The 22,036-nt window shown below is 34.9% G+C and overlaps 1 protein-coding gene across 3 annotated transcripts in view; it reads left to right on the top strand.

Annotated features, from left to right (window-relative positions):
• DNAJC5B (DnaJ heat shock protein family (Hsp40) member C5 beta) overlaps positions 1 to 22,036 on the top strand; it is a 107,068-nt gene that overhangs the window by 14,428 nt on the left and 70,604 nt on the right. Inside the window, exon 2 of one of the 3 annotated variants that reach the window (XM_051970117.1) lies at positions 20,444 to 20,532. The exons of 1 other annotated variant lie outside the window; for it this stretch is intronic. The gene's annotated coding sequence lies outside the window, so the exon portion shown is untranslated. Of the gene's footprint in view, positions 1 to 20,443; positions 20,566 to 22,036 lie in introns of all 3 variants that reach the window. One more of the 3 variants, XM_051970118.1, reaches the window with a different exon arrangement.

Raw genomic sequence — 22,036 nt, 5'->3', positions numbered from 1 at the left:
CAAACAATTGCATTATAATATTCAATTATATTTTTATACTACAATTTACCTAACTATTGCTTTGTCACTAAATATTTAGTTTGCTTTTAGTTATTTATCCTTTATTTTATAAAATCTTTTTGCTATGAAAATCCTTTAATGTATAACTCTAAAAATCTGAAAACATTTTTTGTATATTCACATATAAAAGTAATTATTAAATCATTTTTAACTTGTATTAATTCTGCCAGAGCACTTCTAAAAATTTTAATTTCACCAATAATTGATGAATTCACATGTTTTTCTATATTCTTGCTAGCAGAGTTGTGTGGCTTTTAATTATTTTTGCCAGTTTAATGGATTCCAGATAGTTCCTCAAAGCTATGTCAATTTGATTCTCTGATTAATAGTAGAACACTGAATTTTAAATTATTATTAGTAATTGATATTCCTCTTTTGAAAATTGTTCACATTCCCTGAAAAGTTCAGCAGTTTTTTTTATGTATTATTATAGTTATCAAATTTCAAGATCTTCTCTATTCTATTAAAGTGTTCCCCAGTTTTAAATATCTTGAAAAGCAGACCCTGGATCCTTTTTAAATTTAATTTAAATTTAAATTGTGTGATCTCTATCACAAACTTTTATATATGGACTTGGTAAAATCCAGATGTTATTCCTAACTTCATTTTCCTAAATGTTATGTTCACTTTTCATACAGCATCATTGATCAGGTCTGGGACACTATGGTGATTTCACTATAAATATTGATGGGAATTTTAGTGAAATGTTGGCAGATCTGTTGCATTTCGTGATTATTTGTTAACTCCTTTTGATTTCACTTAAGAGTAGTCTCAAAATGACCTGCACTAAATAGTTCTTTTGAAAAGCTTCCCATAAACTTGTTTCTCCCTCTACTGCTTTGTGCTGTTTTGTAAGGCAAAATTGCTAATAGATGATTTCTGAGTTCCTTACAACTCTTCATTTTGAATGTTTTGCAAATGAGTTTGTATTCTAAATCAGGATTGACCTGGGATGTCATTTTTTTCTATTTGGGGATAAGATTTGTATTTGTGAGTGAATGAGTTCTTGATTAATTTGGTTTTTTCATAAATCTATTTGATATCAATTAAAATTCTCTAAAAATGGTAATAATAAATCATTATCTCAGATTTTATCAATTTCCCATTTGCTAGTCAACAATTTACTTAAATAGGTCATGATGGAAATATTGTAATGGCATGTGATGATTTTTCATATTCATTCTTTCTTCTGATCTGTATGTTAATCAAATGATAATGATTATACACAGGTAGCCAAACTGTGCATACCCTTTGATCCAGCAATGTTTCTATTAGGCTTATATCCCAGAGCTCTTAAAGGACGGAAAGAGACCCATATGTGCAAGAATATTTGTGGCAGCCTTTTTTGTAGTGGCAAGAAACTGGAAACTGAGTGGATACCTATCAGTTAGAGAATGAATGAATAAGTTAATATGTGAATGTTATGGATTATTGTTCTGTAAGAAATGGTCAGCAGGATGATTGCAGAGAAATCTGGAGAGACCTACATGAACTGATGCTAAGAGAAATGAGCAGAACCAAGAGATCATTATACACAGCAACAACAATATTAATATGAAGATCAATTCTGATGGACGTGACTCTTTTCAACACTGAGATGACTGGGGCCAGTTTCAATGATCTTGTGATGACGAGAGCCATCTATACCCAAAGAGAGCTCTGTGGGAACTGAATGTAGATCACAATATAACATTCTCACTCTTTTTGTTGATGTTCGTTTGCATTTTGTTTTCTTATTCATTTTCTTTCCTTTTTGATTTGATCTTTCTTGTGCAGCAAGATAATTGTATAAGTATGTTTACATATATTGGACTTAACATATATTTTTAACATGTATAACATGCCATTTAGGGGAGGGGGTGGGAGGAAGGAGAAGAAAATTTGGAACACCAGGTTTTGTAAGGGTCAAAGTTGAAACATTATCAGTGCATTTATTGAAAATAAAAAGCTTTAATTTAAAAAAAGGGGAAAAAATCAGACATTGCTCATCAATCCAACAAACATTTATTAAATATATACTATGTGCCAGACACTGTGCTAAAAGCTGGATTATACTAAGAAGAAAATTCCTGCCCTCAAAGAGTTTATAATTTAAAGGTGGAAATAACACACAAAAGAAAGAAGGGAAGTGAAAAGATCATGGACATCAAAGATTATCTGTCATGGAGCTCTGTTTGGGGGCACTTTGTTCTGTGAAGTTTAATAAGGCAGGGTAGCAGACATAGAGTGGAGTAAACTGAGTCCAGTTTTTGTCCTCTATAAAGGAAGGTATTGGGAGGAATTTGATACTCTATCATTCAGAGGGAAAGAGAGACTCAGGCAAGTGGATGTCAATAAAGGCTAGAGTTAGCAGCATGGTGGTGAGTTTAGAAGCAATGATCTTGTTTAGTGGAATTGAAACTAAAAAGAGCAGTAAGGGAGAGAGAGCTAAATATTAAGATACAGACAATGTCATTTTTTGTTTTAATATGCTGTGTTTACCACGTCTACTTTTTGGACTTTCTTTTTGAAGAAAGAGTAGAAAATATGCATAAGTGCAGAGTTTGTAGCATTAAGTATAGCTGCCTACGTTAGTACAGCTAGAAACCATTTGTTTTGGTACTAACCATGTCAATCAGTGTAATCATGCACATGTATTCTAGACTAGAACTTGAAACTTTGGATGTAGCCAAAGCCACCAGCCTCTATAGTGATGAGAGACCCAACCTGGATCTGAACCTCAACCACTAAAAACCTTGTTTCTGAAACTTTGCCTCCTTCTGAAGTCTTGTAGGAGATAACCTGGAAATCAAGGACATGTTGAAGAGCTGGCTTCTCCTACATGTGTTTAATTTTCAAAGTTTTTTTTCCTCTTATTCTCTAGAATGTCTTCTATCTGCATGTTTCTCTCCCTCAAAAAGCCTCTAGAACCACAAATGTCTACCTCAAGAAACTCTAGCACCAACTGCATTCATTTTGTAGAAATGAAGTATCTATCTGTTCACATCTTAGGCAATCAAGAGTCACTTCTTCTGCAGATATAACCATACACAAAACACTCTAAATTTACATATATACTGAATAATGTGTTTGCATATACATTATGTATAATAAAACCTGGTTACATGACATATTTGATGTATATAATGCAACTTGATATATATGATTTGACTATTTGAAACATCTACCACATTCATCCCTAAATATTTTATTTTCTAAGCTAAATATTCTCAGTTTTCTCAACTCTTCCTTTTTGAGTTTTTTTTTAAAACCGTTATAACTTCTGTAGATTTTCTTCCATTTGTCAAAACCCTTTTAAAATGTGGAACTAAACATAATACTGAAGGCAGTATTCGAGACCCCAGCTTCTTCATGTGGTTCATGATACTATATGGGATTTTGTAACTCAATGTGGGGATTGTAAAATTATGATTTCTTTCAGTAAGTGTTTGATTTGTATGTGTATTTTACATGCCTATATACCTGGGATTACATAAAAATTTCTTGAGTAAAGAGAGATCATGAGTGAAAAAAGTTTAAGAAGTCCTGCTCTAAAATTTGGAACTATGTCCAAAGGACTACAAAACTGTGCATATCCTTTAGTACAACAATCTCACCACTAGGTCCCAAGAAATAATAAAAGAGGGAAAAGGACCCACATAAGTAAAAATGTTTGTGGCAGTCCTTTTTATAATAGCAAGGGATTGAAAACTGAATGGATGCTCATCACTTGAGAAATGGCTGAATAAGTTAAGTTATGGTATATGAATAAAATGGAATATTACTGTCTTATAATAAATTATGAGCAGGCTGATTTCAGACAATCCTGGAAAGACTTACATAAACTGATGCTACAAAGTGGGCAGAACCAAGAGAACATTGTACTCAATTTTGTACAAGATTTTGTGATAATCAACTGTGATGGACTTGGCTCTTATTAACGATGCAGTGATGCAAGGCAATTCCAACGTATGGGATGAAAAATGCCAATCATATTCAGAGAGAGAACTATGAAGACTGAATATGAATCAAAGTATGATGTTTTCACCCTTTTCCATTTGTCTATTTTTTCTTTTTCATTTTTTTTTTCTCCTTTGGTCTAATTTTTCTTTCCTAATATGACAAATATGGAAATATATTTAAACGACATATTTAATTTGTTTTAAATTGCTTCCTATCTTGGTGAGGGGAGAGGCAAGGAGGGAGAAACAAAAATTTGGAACACAAAGTCTTACAAAAATTAATTTTAAAAACTATATCATATATTGTATGAGGATGTATTCTGATGGAAGTGGATTTCTTTGACAAAGAGACCTGAGTTTCAATGGATAAATGATGGACAGAAACAGCTACACCCAAAGAAAGAACACTGGGAAACAAATATGAACTATTTGCATTTTTGATTTTCTTCCCGAGGTATTTTTACCTTCTGAATCCAATTCTCCCTGTGCAACAAGAGAACTGTTCGGTTCTGCACACATATATTGTATCTAGGATATACTGCAACATATCTAACATATATAGGACTGCTTGCCATCTAGGGGAGGGGGTGGAGGGAGGGAGGGGAAAAATCGAAACAGAAGCGAGTGCAAGGGATAATGTTGTAAAAAATTACCCTGGCATGGATTCTGTCAATATAAAGTTAATATTAAATAAAATAAAATTTAAAAAAATAAAAATAAAAATAAATTAAAAAAACTATATCATATTTGAAAAAATAAAATACTATTGAAAATTTAAAAAGAAAAAAAGAAAGAAAAAGATTCCATAGTCGACTTTGTCTCTCAAGTGCAGGATAAAATGGAACTATGACTTCCCTTGATGTGCTATAATAATTCCATTAATACAGACTTAGGTCACATTTTTAGCAACAAATACCATTTAAATTTTTGAATGATGAATACTATTAGTTGTTTGTTATTTTTTTTTAAAACATTACCTGCTGTTAAGCCATTTCTCCTCTACCTTGAATTTGTATAATCAACTTTTTGAAAGTAAATACAATATTTTAGATTTGTTAAATTTTATCTAGTCAGTTTCAAAACATCATTCCATCCTTTTGAGATTTTATTAAATCTATATTCTGTCACCTAATACATAAGCTATTTCTCCTATATTTTTGTATCATCTGCCATTTTGAAGGTCCATATCTGTATCCAAATTGTTGATAAAAATGGTAAGCAAACCAAGGTTAACCTGAAAGTCCTGTGGCATGTCACCATTGACGACCTTTTGCTTGATATCCATGAATATGTCAGCTTTCTTTAAGTAATATATATAGTTACATGAAAAACTAAACAATTATCCAGTTCACATTTCTCCATTTTGTCTCTAAGAATGTCATGAAAAACTTTGCTCAATCACATTGAAATCCAGATATATTGACTGTATCAATGGCATTCCTCTGCCCTTCCAGTCTAGTAATCCTACTTTTTAAGAAAGAAAATAAAATTAATTTGGCATGTCTTGCTCTTATTCAGCTTATGGTGGTTTCTAAGTGATTGCTACTTTCATTTCTAAATGCTCATAAACCATCTGTTTAATAATTTTCACAGAATTTTGTCAAGTACTAATGGCAAGCTACCAGAATATGTTTTTCAGGAATTGCTATTCCTTCTCTTTAGAAACAAGGATAACATTTGCCACTCTCTAGTCTTTTGGTCCCTTGTCTGTTCACCATAATTTTTCAAAGACGGTGGTTTCATGATCACATTTCCCATTCCTATCCATAGTCTTGAGATGAAATTTTTTTATTCTCTTTTAAATTAGCTAATTATTTTCTTACTGTTTCCTTACTAACCTTGGTCTTTAATTCCCTCATAAAATTGAGTTTTTTCTCTTCATTTGAAAATAATTTATTTTGATGGGATAAAAATAGAATTTAAATTCAAGTTAAATAGGTGTCCTTTCTTTTTGTTAGTAATATTCTATCTGAAGTGATCAAAAGAAATAATTTCCAAAAAAATGCAAACTAATAATAGCCATATGAAAGAATTCTCTAAATCTCTACTAGAAGTATGAATCAGAATGACTGAGATTTTACCTAATATTCAGAAAATTGGTAAAGATGGCAAAATATGGGAATACTTAATGTTAGAAAGATATTGAATGAATAAATGAAAAAAATTATGTACAAAGTACAAATTAAAAATTACGACAGTCCCTGGTCTCAAGCTCATATGAGGAGACAATGCATCTATAAGTTTCAACTGCAAATCAAATGGAAAAGTCTCATTCATTAGGGTATGGTGAAAATTTTTTATATAGTTGGTACAACTGTGTTTATTCCATGTTTATTGGTCCAACTATTTTGGAAAACAGTTTGGAAAAATGCTAAGAAAGTGACTAAGATGTCTATAACCCAGAAATCCCACTCACTGTTAAGCATATGGGAAGCTAGGTAGTGCAACAGATAGAATGTGGCTCATCTTTCTGAGTTCAAATCTAGCCTCAAATACTACCAATTATATGGGCAAAACACTTAACCTTGTTTGTGTTAGTTCCTCATCTGTAAAACAAAGTAGAGAATAACATGGCAAACTACTCCAGCATCTTTACCAAGAAACCCAATTGGGTCACAAAGAATTAGACATGATTGAAACCACGGAACAACAAATTAGGTGTATCCTGAGGAGATCAATGATAAACAAATCTCCCATGTACTCCAAAATATTTATAGCAGCAGTTTTTAGTAGTAGAGGAAATGGGGATATAGACATGGAACACTGCTATCTAATGTTGGTCTTTGCTATGGAGAGCATGTTCTTAAATATCCATCTTGAAATCTAGATGTCATCTTTGATTTTTCCATTCTCTCTCATCCTTCAGATCCAATCTGTTGCTGAAGCCTGTTAATTTTATGTTTGTAAAATCTCTTGAATACATCTTTTTCTTTCCTGGAATGCTGCCACCTGATGTAAGTTTTGAGCACAAGTCTATACAATAGTTTGCTCTCACTCTAGTCTTTCCCTACTCCAGTCTACCCTCTTCTCAGCAGTCAAAATATAGGTCTAACCACGTCATCCCCTACTTAATAAATTCTGAAGGCTTCCTTTCCCCTCCTTTGTTTCTTTCTCAAAGCCTTTTATAACCTGCCCTCTTACACATTCTTCTTCTTACACCTATCTTCTCCCCATCCTTTACTCACATACTCTGTGATCCAGTGACACTGATCTCCCTGTTATTTTGGTAGTCCATTTCCTGACTCTGGTCATTTTCTTTCTTTATTTTTAAATATTTTTCTTCTTGCCGCCAAAATTTTTTCTTTAATCTAATATGCCCCTTTTCTGGGTATTTTCAATGATTATCTCCTTTGCCTAGAATGGTGTGTTTTCTTATCTCTGCCTCCTATCTTCCCAGCTTTCTTTAGATCTCCGCTAAAATTTTACTTTCTGCAAAAACCTTCTTTTGATCCCTCTTAATTCTATTGCATTCCCTCTATTGATTATTTCAAACTTATTCTTTATATAATTTATTTGTATATAATTGTTTGCTTGTATGTTTCCTCCATTAGATTGAGCGTCTCTACAGCAAGGACTATCTTTTGCCTTTTTATTACCAGCACTTAGCACAGTACTAGGCATACAGTAGGGACTTAATAAATGATCACTGATAGACTGGTTGAATTTCTTTATTTCTCTTATATTTTGCATCTATACTGGTTTAAATTTTTTTAATAACTATTTCAACATAATTGATCCCCTCTGCAAGCCTATGCCCTTTATTTTATGTGTATTAAACATTATAAATCCTAAATTCTGAATCCTAAAGTCCCATAGATGTCACCAAGACATCAAGCATTTATTATACCAGGTTAAGTCAACAAGCACTTATTAAGAGGCAACTAGATGGCAAGATGAATAAGTGCACTGGCCCTGCAGTCAGAAGAACATTAGTTCAAATTCTGCCTCAGACACTTTAACACTTAACTAACGGTGACCATGGACAAGTCACATAACTCCAATCACCTCACCAAAGGAAAAAAAAAAAAAAAAGAAGGAAAAATAAAGCACTTATTAAACATTTAATATGTGCTGTGTTAAGTGCTCAGGATATGTAGAAAGGAAAAAACAAATAAAAAAAAGTCCCTGCCTCTCAAGAGACTAATTGGGGGAGGGGGTAGAGACAACCAAAAAAAAAAAAAAAAAAAAAACAACTTTGTACAAATATGTGTGTGTATTACTTGTGTATATAGATGATAAATTGGGCACAATCACAGAGGAAGAAGACCAGCATTAAAGAGGTTTGAGAGAGGTTTTTTTATAAGTCAGAGTTTTAACTGGAACCTAAAGGAAGTAAGGAAGTCTAGAGGTAGAAATAAGATAGAAAAGGAGAAGTCAATGACATACACAAAAAAGATTACGGATTCATCCTCTGTCTGGTTGGGCAATCTCTTTTATACTCTCATAACAATATTCTCCCTTTCCCCCTCCCATTAAACAAAATAACTATCCCCCCCAAGTGTGTTCCATTATGCTTTCAACGTTGTGTGCAGTTCCGTATAATTGTAGATCTTTCTTAACATGCAAAGTTGCTTTCCCCTTTCTATTCCATCAAGCTTACTTTGAATAAGATAAACTTTTCCACTGCCACATTGATAGATTCATAAAAATCTCAAAATTAGAGCTTAGCATAATGGAAAAACTGCTGGACTGAAAGTCAGAAACTTAGAGTTAAAATTGTAGCTTTCACTTATTACTTGAGACTGAGTTTTTTCTTCTGGAAGAGTAGGGGTTTGGATTAAATTACCCCAAAGATATTTTCTAACTCTAAATCAATTATTTCTAAGGTCATGTATTGCTAGCTGTAAATTCCCATACAGAAGTTTCCCTTTAACAATCTTCCAAGCTAAAGGTCAACCAACATCTATTTCAACTCCTCCAGTGAAGGAAAACTAGTTCCATTCTACCAAGTCTTGGTGATAACAACTCTGATATTATATTTACTACTTTTTTTGTATTCACCTTTCACTTTACTTTATTACTCATATTCTATGCATTTTAATACAGACATATAAGGTCATATGCTTTGTCTCTGATGTTTTTCCTTGTTATTTTCTCTTTTAGTATCCCCTCCACCATGGTTCTCCTTTCTATGTGTTCCTTTTGTGAAATGAAGAGAATAGAGTCACAATTCAATCACTCTAAGATATCTTGGAGGATGTTAACTCATCTAATAAGAGCAATGGTTTTTTCTGGAAACTGAGTTATATTTAAAGATTGTTACAGCTGTGTAGAGAAGGGGAATTGAGAAAGAATGTCTGATAAGGAAGATACTAAATAGCAATAAAAGGAACTAGAGTCAAGAAATCAAGACATTTAGGAATTAGTCACAGTAGGAATCATGAGACAAGATTCATTACTGACTACTCTTGGATGCCCATGTTGCTTTGTGTTCTTGGGTTCAAGGGCTGCTACTATTGACTGGCACTCCTGAATCTGTTGTAGTCATGAGGTCCAGACGGTTGTTCTCTATAACTTCCTGTTTTGATCTAGAGGCTTTCTTGAACTTCTTTCCTACCATTTTCATCTTCAAAATTCAGTTTAAAACTCTTGATTAGATCAATGCATTTCTTACAAAAATTTTCCCTGTTCTTTAAAAGATACCTTGGCAGATAGCTATTGTTCTTGTATCATAAATTTTAGACCATATATCATATCTTTTTCTTTGATATCATTTGTTTGCTTCCCTTCGCTTTCTTTCTCTCCCAGGATTATGGGAGAGAAACTTCTAAAAAAATAAAAATACCAGCTTTAATAGTGATTCTTTGGCCCCCACTGCTTGGGCATCAGATATGTCATATTTAACCCCTTTCCCAGAGTTTTCTAACATCCTTAAAGTGATTCAGAATGAGTAATCTCTTTCATTAGCTAAAGTTCCCACAAATTGTTCCAATTTTAGGGGTTCCCTAGAATACCAGTTTCATTTAACTATTTAATAGCCAGATTAATTTTTACAAAAGGACTATCTACTTCAAAAGTTTACATTCTCTCCAAACCACTGGAGAGATGGCAATAACCACCTCAGATTATGGGGAAGGGAGGGATATTAGCTTCATAGACTAACTCAGTCCCTTTATAGCACACACCACCAACTTCCAAGTATAAATCACACTCCTTCCTCCCTTCCCCACTGATTGAGTTCTGGCATCCTGACTTTAAGGGATTTTCTCCTGGACTGGCGGTAACTAGTCTAGAATCCTGGCTCCAAAATCACTGTGAGATTTCATTGACTGTGCCTAAAAGCTAGAAGGATAAATGAAACAGACTTGACTCTTAAGTACTAGGACCAAAAATGGCATGGAAGTTGGGGGAAGGAAGGTAGATCTTCTCTCCATACTCAGTCCAGTGCATAGTGAATAGTTAATCCCTGAATACAGTTGAAAAAAAAAAAATGCCCCATACTAGTAGTTTTAAAGATGCAGCATCCAGTGGACAGATGCTTCACCTACTTACATAGTAGGGGAATACAGAATGAATTCTCTCACAAGCAAGTCTCTGCTGACTCCCATATAGATGCCTCTGTCTTAGATTATCTATACAAGCACACAACCTAGTTATACTTCTATGCCTGAAAATTCATCAGTGTTTTACTCAGAACATCCAAGTCAGTAGAAATCCAAATTTCTTCTAGTTGTAACATTTGTTCCCATGTTAATGACAAAAGTGGGGAGAAAACAGTGATTGGCTTGTAGGAGGGAAAGGAAAAGAAAAATGGATGAGAGAGGGAGGAGGCAGGGGGAAAGGGTGGGGGAGGGAGAGAGAAAGAGAAGGAGAGAGAGAGAAGGAGGGAGAGACCGAGACAGAGACAGAGAGAGAGACAGAGACAGAGACAGAGAGACATAGAGACAGAGACAGAGAGACAGACACAGAGAGACAGAGAGAGAGACACAAAGAGAGACAGAGAGACAGAGAGAGACAGAGAGACAGAGAGAGAGAGAGAGAAAGGAGAGACAGAAAAAGAAAGAGAAAATTATTAACCACCACTGGTAATACAACTACAAATAAACAAACAGTTCCTACCCTCAAGGAGTTTACATTCTAATGGCAGAAGGTAACCCAAACATGGAATCTAGAAAAATAAGGGTTGGGGAGGAAAGGGGACTTGATGATCTTCAAAGAGATAAAATAAAGTAAAATATTGTTAAGACCCATCTTGAAACAGTGGTTCTTTCAGAGCAGTCACTTATTAGGATTTCAGGGTTTCAGAGTAGGAGTTTCTGCAGTACAGGATGGTGGCTAGAGAAGATACCCAGAGAGAGAAGGAAGTGAAGAAGATAGCACAGTATCTATTTCTTAGTTCTCCTTGCAGAAAATCAAAAACCATTAATATGATTTCTTCCTCCTGAGATAATAAAATAACTCCTCTAATTGGCCAATGCTTTTGATTCCATCTTGTTATTCTTTGATATATGTTCTTTGGCTCTATTTCTCAATTCCCACCCTAGAAATAACTTTTGTTTGAGTGTTGATGACTCGCTTTGTTTTTGTGTCACATTCTTTAACTTCTCCACCTATTGACTCTGGTTTTAATTTTCCTGTACCCTCAGAATACATTTTTTCCTTCCCTGCTTCTTTTCCAGACTGCTTCTTCCATGGTCTATGGCCTAAGTCTCCATCATTGATTCTTTTCTCTATTTAGCCATCACCTAAGCAGCTAATCTAAATCTCCTTTGCTCTCTTTCAAGCTCCCTATATTAGCCCCCTTTCCACCACCCCACCTTCAACAAAGGATTTCTACTGAGAAATTTACATCTATTCACTAGGAGCTCCTATTTTTCCCATACTGCCCGCTCTAAAATATCATTCCACATTCTCTTCTCCTTTTCTCCAATTTCTGAGAAGAATCTGCCTCTTCTTATCCAATTGTGCTCTTGATCCTAACCCAAACATTCTTATTTCCCTAAAACATTTTTTTTCCATTATTCCTTCTCTTTCTTGCCCATCCTCAACTTATCTACTGGCTCTTTCACCACTGTCTACAAATATGCCCATGTTTTCTTCATCCTTAACAAATCTTCACTTGCTCCTCCATTCCTTCAAGCTATCAATTTATATCTTCTCCCTTTCAGAAATTCCTAGAAAATGTCATCCACATGTGTTGCCTCAACTTACTTAACTTTCTGCTTACTTAACTCCTTGCAGCCTAGCTTCTCACTCTACTATTTGACAGAAACTATTTTCATGAATGATCTCTTAATTTCTAAATCTGCATTTATCCTCCTTATTTCTCTAAATCCTTTTATTCACTCTTTCTTTTTATATCCTCTTTTTTTCCCCTTAGTCTCTTTGACATTGTTTTCCCCTGATTCTCCTCTTACCATATCTGATGATTTCTTATTAGTACCCTTTGATGAATCACCATCATGTTCCAGCCCCATAAGTATGGTTGTACCCCAAAGTTCACTTCTTTCCACATTTTTGATGATCTCATAAACTCCCATGGTTGAAATATCATTTTTCTGAAGATTACTTCTAAATCTATATATCACCTATGTCATTTCTGGCATCGTCAACTGTGTAAGCTATCTGACAGATAAACAACACCAAAATATTTTGTTAACACTTCAAACTCAACATACTAAAACTCAAAATATTTCCCTCAACTTACCCTTTTTTGAAATTTTCCTACTTCTTGGATTTCTTTGACAAAAGAGAAGATCTAACTCAGTTTCAATTGATCAACAATGGAAAGAAGCAGCTACACCCAAAGAAAGAAGACTGGGAAATGAATGTAAACTATTTGCATTTTGGTTTTTCTTCCCAGGTTATTTATACCTTCTGAATCCAATTCTTCCTGTGCAACAAGAAAACTGTTCGGTTCTGCACATATATATTGTATCTAGGATATACTGTGACATAGTTAACATGTATAGGACTGCTTGCCATTTGGGGGAGAGGGTGGAGGGAGGGGAGGGGAAAAGTCGGAACAAAAGTGAGTGCAAGGGATAATGTTGTAAAAAAAATTACCCAGGCAAGGGCTCTGTCAATAAAAAGTTATAATTATTAAAAAAAGAAAAAAGAAATTTTCCTACTTCTACTGAAAACACTATAACTATTCTGGATTCCCTGGAGTATGAGTTTCAGTGACAAAAATAATGAAAGTAGGACAGAAGTTATGTGAAACTTTGATTTTGGATATGTTTAGTTTGACATATTGATAGGATGTGTTTGAGATTTCAGTTTTGAACAGGTTTAGTTTGGTATATTGTTAAGATGTGTAGGTAGAGATGTTAGGCCATTGTATGAAGGAGTTGTTTTCGGAGACAACAGGTAAAACCATGGTAGTAAATCAATCAATCTTAAGTGCCTGTTATGTGACAGGCAGGGACTATGATAAGCATCCAGAATACAGAGAGGCAAAAGACAGCCTCTGCCCTAGAGGAGTTCATAATCTAATGAATTTAATGAGATTGAGAAAGGAGGAAAGTACAGAGAGAGAAAAGAAGAGAATCAATGACAATCTTTTTCGAAAAAAACTACTTTTAAGATATTCAGAAGAGGATGAATACTCAGCAAATAAGATAAAGAGTGATTCTAGAGAGGTATGAAGAAAAATAGAAGAGTGTGGTGTTTTTGAAGCAAATTTGGAATAAGTAGTGAATGAATGAATGAATGAATGAATGAAAAACATACTAAGATGTAATGTTCTGGGGCTAGCTTTCTGGAGGCCCTCTGAACTAAGCCTTGGTCTCAGCAGAATATGATCACTTTGAGACCAGTCAGGAATAAAGTCCAAAGTCTTTATTGTCTCCTTCAGTCTCCTTCAGTGCTGTGGCAGCAGTCTCAATCAGTTAGCAGTCTGCCACTCAGCAGTCTGCACATCTCAGTCTCTGATTTTGTCTGACTGATCTCTTAAATACTATTACAATTACTTCAATTCATCATTCTGAGTATAAGCCAATCATTCTGTCACTAGGGAACCATTATCTCATCAATTCCCCTGAGTTAATATCTTATTGTAAGATTACTTCAATGATACTGAGTCTTAAGTATACCTATTCTGATACAAAATCAAGACAATCCTCAAGAAGTTTGCATTCTAGTGGAGAAGCCAAGTTATATAAAGTGGTTGTGGACATGAAAGGGTGTTTTGGTTTGGGAAGTCACAGGAATGGAAATGAAACTAGAGAAGAGTTGATTTCTTTCTCACTTTCTAGTAGCAGTGGAAGGACTAATCTGAGTAAAATACCAGAGCTCAAACATGGATCCTGGGGAGGGAGAGAAGGAGAAAGATGTGCCTATGGTGGCTATGGAGATGGCAAAGTCCAATAGCTTGGAGTGGGCACATCTAGAATGTGAAACATGGCCTGGGACTGGTGGTCTCACTGTATATGTGTCAAGTTTTGCAGAGTCACACTAATGGTGTCAAGTATTGTACAGATATCAAAGAGAATGAAGACTGAGAAAAAAAGCATTGTATTTGGCAATAAGGAGGTCATGGGTAACCTTAAGGAAGAAGTAGGTAGTGAGGAAGTAGGAATATTGGGTAAAGATTTCCCCTTAATTGTCAAACGCATGTTTAAAAAAAAAAAGTCTTTATCCAATGTTCTCACTTCCTCACCATCCATTTTTACTTCCATTCCTTACGATCTGGCTTCTGCCACCATTTCTCTACTCAAATTGGAGGACAGCTGGATGGAGTAGAAGGATAAATTTCTATTTTTTTTTTAATAAAGACTGAGGAGATGAGTATATTTGTATAGAGATTGGAAGAAGACTATAGAGAAAGAAACATTTAAAATGCATAAAAGACAGAAAATGACTGATAGAACAAAAAAGACTGAGGGGATCAATGACACAGTTGGAGGGATTATCCTTGACAAAGAAAGAGAGCTTTTCTTTGGTAATTCCTTTGCTTTTATGATTTTTTTTTTGATTCCTCCTTCTCTCCCTTCCCCTTCCAACTCTTCTTCTTCCTCCCTCTCTTCTTCTTTCTTCCCCCCTTCCTCCTCCTCCTCTAGGTAGGAAGTCACAGAAGCCCTAATTTGTTTGTTTTATTTCCAAGCTGGGCCTGGCCTATTTGCCTCTATTTAGGCACACACACTTACACATACAGAAGCTTACACACACACACACACACACACACACACACACACACACACACACGGTGTTCAGGAGGATTAGTACATCTGGTGTAAGTCCTTTTCAGAAGTGCTCATCAACCTTTGGTATCCACTTGATTCAACTAACTCTCACCTAGGACTTCAAGAAGCTGTAGCATGCACAACAGCCACACCCCAGGAAACTGTCTCAGTAAGTGTTTTAAACCAGACTGAGGATAACTGACAGGCTTCAGACCTATTGATGAGTTAGGGGAATATCTATCTACCTATCTGTCTGTCTGTCTGTCTGATCTATCTATCTGTCTGTCTGTCTGACCTATCTATCTGTCTGTCTGTCTTATCTATCTATCTATCTGTATTCCTTTCTAATGTCATTATTTGGTCGTATCCAGCTCTTCATGACTCCATTTGGGGTTTTCTTGGCAAAAACACTGAAATGATTTGCCATTTCCTTCTCCAGATCATTTTACAGATAAGGAACTGAGGCAAACAGGAAGTGACTTCCAGTGTAACACAGCTAATAAGTGTCTGTGGTCAAATTTGAACTCAAAAAGATTAATCCAGACCTGCCACTTTATCCTCTGTACCATCTAGCTGCCCATATGCCTAATAATGAATGGATTTTCTAGGTTATAGACATCTAAAGTCACTTTTTTTTAAAGCATTCCTCCATATTGCTTTCCAAAATGGTTGAATCAGCAAACATGGATCGCAAACAATTACCAAATCAGCTGTATGTTAGTGTGCCCATCTTTTCACTATACCTTGAGGACCATGAAACCTTTGCATTTGATTTGTGCTTGAAACTATTATATTATTTAATAGCCCAAAAGGAACTTTTTTAACTAAAGCTTTTGATTTTTAAAACATATGTATGGATACTTTTTCAACATTGACCCTTGGAAAATCATGTGTCCCAAATCTCCCCCTCCCCCTTCTCGCCACCATCTCCCCTAGATGGCAAGTAATCCAATGTATGGTAAACATGGTAAAAAATATGTTATCTCCAATATACAATATATATGTATATACATACTTATACAATTATCTTGCTGCACAAGAAAAATCAGATTAAAAAATGAAAAAAAAAAAAAAAAGGAAAGAAAACAAAATGCAAGCAAACAACAAAATTGCTATGTTATAATCCACACTTAGTTCCCACAGTCCTTTCTCTGGCTCTCTTCATCACAAGATCATTGGAACTAGCCTCAATCATCTCATTGTTGAAAAGAGCCATGAAGGAATTTCTTAATAGGTATATGTGTACACACACACATATTTGGAAATCTCTTTCCCCCACAGGTGTCTCACCTTAGGGTCTTTTCTCTGCTTGTCACCATGTGATCCAAGGGAACAGCAGCAAAATTTGTAATACTGACATCCTTCTAGTAACAAACCTGCAGCTATATTCCCCAAAAGACTACTCTTCAAGAAGGAAAGCTTCAGGGGAGCAGTTACATTGTAGGAATAGCTTTATTGATGGCAATCAATAAATGCTTCTGGATTTGATTGATGGTAAGGAATGAAGTGGAGAGGGTAAGATTCTTATGACTTAATTCTTGCAGATAGCAGCAAAATATTACCCTGTTGGTGGATTGTGTGGGATATGACAAAACTGGTGGATTCTCTATTCTCTTTGTCCTGGAGAATGAGTAACACAAATGAGCAAGCCAGGATGTTGGGGAATTTCAGGGATAGTGGTAGCATGGTCTAGCAAAAAATACTTGGTTTTTAGTTTGAAGGTTCTATATTTGAATCCAATCTCTGCTATTTACTACCTCTGTGTTCTTGGGCAAATCTTGGGTCTAAGATTCCTCATCTGCTAAATGAAGTGTTTGGAAAAGATGTTTTCTTAAATACCTTACAATCCTAAATTCATGATCCTGTGAACCTGATACAGACCGTAGTATAGAACAATGATTACTTTTCCTTTGAGCCAACAAGAATTCCCCAAGATGTTTCATTGAACGAGTTCAATCCTGTCCAACTCCTCCCAAAATTCTGTCTGTAGTAGTTGGCCTAAAACTTACCTCCAGAGGTCATAAATCAAGAGTGCTGCAAGTAGGTGTTGCCTGCTGATTCACCTAGGCAACAAGCTGGGACCTTCCCTTCTTTTGCTTGATCCTTATAGTATGGCAAAGCCACGGCTCCTTATTCCCCATTTCTATCAGCAATCTGAGTAGAGATTAACCTCATGGCAAGCTAGCAACATGTCAAGGTATGGGTACCAGTGATTTAGCACTCCACTTGGTTCCACCTCATCTTTGACTATTGTTTCTAAAGTTTCCTGACTTTAAAATTTGATCCCTAAAGCAAAAGTTCAAAGCTTTTTCTTTTCAGCATATTCTTTTGGAAGCAATTTCATTCATCATGTGCTCAGGGAAGCTACCCTTTTCATGGGTCCACAAGTATTTTAGGAGCTACTGGAGTGATATAATCTAATGTCACCTTCACATTTTACAGATGGGGTAGAGTGACTTGTTTAAGGTGGCCACCCTAATTCATAGAAGACTTCCTGACCACAAATCTTTATTTTTTCCATCATATAACTTACAAGTTATTATACTCTCTAATTCTGGAAGAAGCTGTGCTAGTTTTCTTTTTTAGGAAACTCATTTGTTGTCAATTTAACAATTATTCCTCTTTCTTCCCAATAGAGTCCTCCTTTGTGACAAAATAGAATTAAACAAATCAACATATTGCATATATCTGACAATGTACACATTATTCCATATCTATAGTTCAAGATATCTCTACAGGAAAAGAGGCATTCTTATCACCAATTCTATGAAATTACTATTGGTTACTAAAGTCCTGTGTCTTTCTTTCATTTACATTATCAATATTGAGTAAAATGATTTTCAGATTCTTTTTATCATTTTATTTGAAGAGTAACTAAGTGAAATAGTGGATATAGTAAAGGGTTTGGAGTCAAGATGGTTCATCTTCCTAAATTCAAATCTGACCTCAGATAATTACTAGCTATGTAACCCTGGGCAAGACTTATTGCTATTTGCCTCCGTTTCTTCATCTATAAAATGAGCTGGGGAAGGAAATAACCCACTCCATTATTTTTGCCAAAAAAAAATTCAACAACAAACAACAAACAGGGTCATAAAGACATAACTGAAAAGGACTGCTTGCCATCTGAGGGAGGGAGTGGAAGGAGGGAGGGGAAAAATCGGAACAGAAGTGAGTACAAGGGATAATGCTATAAAAAATTACCCTGGCATGGGTTCTGTCAATAAAAAGTTATTAAAATAATAAATAAATAAAACAGCTGGAAAAAAAAAAGACATAACTGAAAAAAAAAAACCCCAAGAAATCTGAATTTCAAGGTAGTTCATACAGGTGAAAAGTATTTTTGTAGGGAAGGTACCATTAACTATCAAGTCACCTTTAAAAATAGAAGCAACAGGAACTGCTCAGAAACAGGTGTTAAGGGGAAGCCACATACAGTGACAACAGATGCAACAAGGAATGGTAGATAGAAGTCTGCTTCTTCAGTGGTGAGGTATTGTTTGATAAATGAGGTGTGGATGTGTAACTTAGCAAATATTAAGTATCTACTTATGTAGAGTTTGATGAAATAATAAATGAACATACTTTTTATTGACAAAAATAAATTAATAAGCATTATTTATTTTCTAGATTCCAGTTCTAGGTTTTAGGGCTATAGATATATATACACATATACATGCATATATGTATATATGAAACATGTTAATTTGAGAGGAAGCACCTAGAGACATCAAGAAAGGCATCAAGTGGGACTTGAGCTGAGTATGGAAACAATGGGATTCCAAGAGGTAGAGGGGAGGAGAAGTACATTCTAGGTTGGGGACATAGCCAACACAAAACTACCTAGATGGAAAATGAAGTGTTATATGTGAAAAACAGCTAATAGATCACCGTGATTAGAGGGCAGAGTATGACAAGGATAATAATATGTAGGGTTGGACAGCTAAGTTGAGAACAGATTGTGGAAGAATGTAAAGGCCAAACAGTTTATATTTGATCCTAAAGGCAATGAGCTAGAGAGTGACTATTAGAGAGTACTAATGGTGGAAGGTCTTAGGATGACCCCATACATACAAGGATTATTTGAAGGGATTATGGATGTTTGGCCTGTAGAAATGGGGACATGATAACTATCTCCAAATATTCAAAGAGTTGTCATGTGGAAGAGATCTAATAATTTCTGCTTAGCCTGAGAGGGCAGAACCAGGATGGACTAGTTGAAGTTGCAAAGAAGCAGATTCAGCTCACATTTATTTTTATTTTTTAAGTAATATTTTCCCATAGTTACATGTTAAAATAATTATTTTAACTTTTTAAAAAAGTTTTGGGTTTCAAATTTTATCCCTCCCTATCTTTCTCTGCTCCCTCCCTGAGAGAGTAAGCAATTTGACAAAGGTTATATATGTGCAATCATGTAAAAAATTTTCATATTAGTTATTTTGTGCAAGAAGACTCAAGTAAAAAAAGATAAGGTAAAGAATAGCATACTTTTATTTTTTAGGGGCAATACCAATTCTTTCTCTGGAGGCAAATGAGTCCTTTGAGATTGCCTTGGATCACTGCATTGCTGAAAATATTAGTTCTTATTTACATAACATTTTAAGATTAACAAAGCATATTGCATACATTACTTTATTTGGTTTTTATAACACCCTCTTAGGGTTAACTGACTCTCTTCTTTCTTAAAATTAATATAGTCAAATGAAGACATAAATACCCATATCTATAAAGATGCCTTTATTTTCTAATTTCTTTGATGAAAGGGAATACTTTTTTTGAAAATGAAAACTAAATAAGAGTTGAATGGAATATTTTGGAATATAGTGGGCTCTCTTTCACAAGGGGTTCTCAAGAAAAAGGAAGATGACTCCTTTTGGGGCATTAAAACTGAGTTTCTTGTTTAGTTATTGATAGAAGTGAATAGTTCTGTGGTTTTCTATGAGCATTGTTGTTCTGGGAGCTGTTTATTCATTTTTTAATATCTCTTATATACATGAGAAACAGTGCGACAATAAATAGTACATTGGCATTAGGATCAGAAGATCTAGGTTCAAATTAATTTTAAAAAAATCATAGGTCTTTAACATGTGAGAGAACATCTTCTGACATAAAAGACTATGTGAATGCTTCATTTCTCTATGCGGAACATGAATTTCTTCATAGTGGAGTAGGGGAATTCCATGGATGGCAGGCTTCTTTTGACAAATTAAACAAACTGAATTAGAATGGTCAAATGAATTCTAATCTCTAAGTTAAAATTACATATACATTCTCTTAACCTTACTTGCTTTCCCTTCCTTCATCTCCCTATCTTCCCAGAGAGAAAAACATCTCTGATCTTATCAGCAGAGTAGACATGATGATCTCAGAAGAATCCCATATTAAAAGGAAAAATGGACAAGTGAAAGGTGATACAGAGAACCTTTAGAAGTTGACACTGAGTAAGCTTTCCTTACATGTTAGTTAACATGGGGAATCTAGAAACGAATTTTTACATTTGGTTTTTTAAAATTCAGGTTAATATGAATCACAAGCAAATTTCAGAAAGTGCTAAGAATATTGTACAGCTTTTCATTGGGTTTTTAGGGGAAGGATGTGAACTTTGCTTCATATAACTTGTTTACCACAAAACCAGTTCATCCAACAGCTGGAGGGGATTCACATAAGATTGCCTCTAGACACACCTATGTTTGCTAATATTTGTTTTAACTACACTAAGGGAATTTTCCAAATCTAAGACCCCCCTAGAGTGGCTGTCAGTGAGGTAGGTTTTCCCCTGACTTTTGTTTCCTATCCTTTCCCAATTCTAATAAGTTTAGAAGTCTTGGTCCAACCTAAGGCTGATTTAAAAATTTTTTTAATGTTCAAATGGGGTATTTTAAAATCTAAAAAAAAAACCCAGAAATTCAGAAATGCATCAAGCCTTGACGGTGTCCTTTCCCCAATTTTTTCTTTTCTGTTACCCTTTAATTAATAAAAAGAGTCACAAATATAGCTGCTATGATATTGGGAAAAGAAATACAGAGGTGATACTTATTACAAATTTGTTATAGTATTTAAAGAAAAAAACACTCTTCTCCAACTCATCACAGAACTCTTTTAAAACAAATAATTACAGGAAAGCCAAGCAAATCAACTCATTGCTCATATATGAAAATGTATGTGTCAATCTGTATTTCTAATCTACTGTGTTTTTTGTCCCAGAGCTGGAAGGAAATGTTTTACAAAGTCTTGTGAAGTCATAGACTCATTACTAAGAAAATACCACACCCTAGAGGCCGAGCTTGGAATAAGCAACAAAAGAATTGCCTGATGGAGTACAATCTACATTAAACTGAGTCAGGAGGACACTAGTTAGACTAAGTTTGCCACTAATGAGTTCAATGACTATGAGCAGTGATTTCACTATTCGATCTGGGGCTGATTCCTAGAAAGGAGCAGTGATAATAAGCATATGAAGCATCAGATCATGGGATCATGAAGCTGAAAGGAAATTCAGAGACCCTCTTGGAAAACCTCTTTTTCAGAGAAGGAAAATGATGGCTTTCCCAAGATCACAGGATTTTAAAGTAGGCTCCAGAGATACTGCTATTTTGATTTTGTAATTCTTGGAAATTTAGTCTCTAAATTCTGTTTTGTATCATAACATGGGGTACCTAGTCTTCCTAGTACATAGAGAACTGGACCTAGAGTCAGGAAGACCTGAGTTCAAATGCATTCTTAGGCATTTACTAGCTGTGTGACCCTAAGCAAATCACTTTACTCTGCCTCAGTTTCCTTTTCTATAAGATGAGCTAGAGAAAGAAATGGCAAACTACTCCAGTACATTTGCCAAGAAAACACAAAAATGGAATCACAAAGAGTTGGACTGAAACAGCCGAGCAATAGCAAAGCATAGTTAATGGAAACAGG

Source organism: Antechinus flavipes, chromosome 1 (assembly GCF_016432865.1).
Source record: "Antechinus flavipes isolate AdamAnt ecotype Samford, QLD, Australia chromosome 1, AdamAnt_v2, whole genome shotgun sequence".
In the NCBI taxonomy this organism is placed as follows: domain Eukaryota; kingdom Metazoa; phylum Chordata; class Mammalia; order Dasyuromorphia; family Dasyuridae; genus Antechinus; species Antechinus flavipes.
This window is presented reverse-complemented; position numbering and strand designations above follow the sequence as displayed.